This window comes from Elephantulus edwardii, unplaced genomic scaffold (genome assembly GCF_000299155.1).
Source record: "Elephantulus edwardii isolate Elephantulus edwardi_28Jun2011 unplaced genomic scaffold, EleEdw1.0 scaffold00095, whole genome shotgun sequence".
Classification (NCBI taxonomy): Eukaryota; Metazoa; Chordata; class Mammalia; order Macroscelidea; family Macroscelididae; genus Elephantulus; species Elephantulus edwardii.
In genome coordinates, this window is record NW_006399845.1 from 10,906,085 (window position 1) to 10,907,416 (window position 1,332).

The 1,332-nt window shown below is 49.6% G+C and overlaps 1 pseudogene; it reads left to right on the plus strand.

Annotated features, from left to right (window-relative positions):
• The first annotated feature begins 269 nt into the window (after positions 1-269).
• Positions 270-1,332, plus strand: part of LOC102871385 — a 91,893-nt pseudogene continuing 90,830 nt past the window's right edge.

The following is a 1,332-nucleotide window of genomic DNA, read 5'->3' on the forward strand; positions in this document are numbered from 1 at the left end:
TGTATGTTCAATGATTAATTCGTGGCAAATACCTTTTTTAAAAAAGCTCTGGCGCCTCCTGGAGGAACTCAACCTGGGCCAGGCCCCACCCCGTGCCCCGCCCCGTGCCTCAGGCGCCCTTCCCTGCCCTTCCCTGCCCACTCCGCCCCGCAGCTGAGCCCTGGAGTCGAGTGGGAGTCAGCAGGTGCAGGCAGTGCCAGGACCCCACGGGGGACACTGAAGCCAGAGCCCGGGAGGGGCCGAGCCGCCACGCCACCGTCTCAACTAGGATGTCCCGACATGAAGGTGTCAGCTGTGATGCATGTTTAAAAGGAAATTTTTGAGGGCGTAGATACAAGTGTTTAATTTGCTACGATTATGATCATTGTGCATCTAGTTATGAAAGTGGTGCAACAACAAGGCATACAACCGACCACCCAATGCAAAGCATATTAACCAGAGTAGAATTTGATTTCTACTATGGTGGGGAAGCTTTCTCTGTAGAGCAGCCAGTCTTTTACTTGTCCTGATTATTGAAAAATGGGCTATATGGAGACATCACTTCAAGAACACGTGACTTCTGAACACGCAGAAACATCAACAGAAGTGATTTGTCTAATTTGTACAGCATTACCTGATGGCGATCCTAACTAATCATGACTTTGCAGCTCATCTTACACTTGAACACAGAGCCCCTTGAGATTTAGATGAATCCAGTGGTGTTCGACTTGTACGTAGAATGTTTCACCCTGACCGGGGATTAGGAGGACCTCTTACGTGTAGATCAAACATGAACTTTACTAGCAGTTCCACTGTTGGACTTTCTTCTTCTCAGAGTTCATATTCTCCAAGCAATAGGGAAGCCATGGATCCTATAGCTGAGTTTTAGCTCAGTTATCAGGAGTGAGACACTCTACAGGAGGACAGCTAAACTCTTCCGGCCCTTCCGCTTCTCAGTTACAACAACTGCAAATGCAGCTGCAGCTGGAACGGCAGCATGCACAGGCAGCACGGCAACAATAGGAGACGGCATGCAACGCAACCCGGCACACTAACACGAGCAGTGTCACCACTACAGTCAAAGAGTCCACCGCCACAGCCAACACAGAAAACAGTCAACAGACCGTCCAGAATTACCAGTTTCTCTTAAGAAGGTTGAATTATCCTAAGATGTCTTAGACAGAGCGCCAGTGCATGGAAAGCGAGCAAGCAGATCGCAGCCTATTTGTGCCAAGAGCTGCTTCTGTCGACCTTAGTGCATGAAGAGAGCTCGTCCTTAAAGGAGGACGAACGGGTGTGTGTGGGGGGGGGGGGTGGCGGATTTTGGTGCTATGGGCTTTGTAGATATTATGC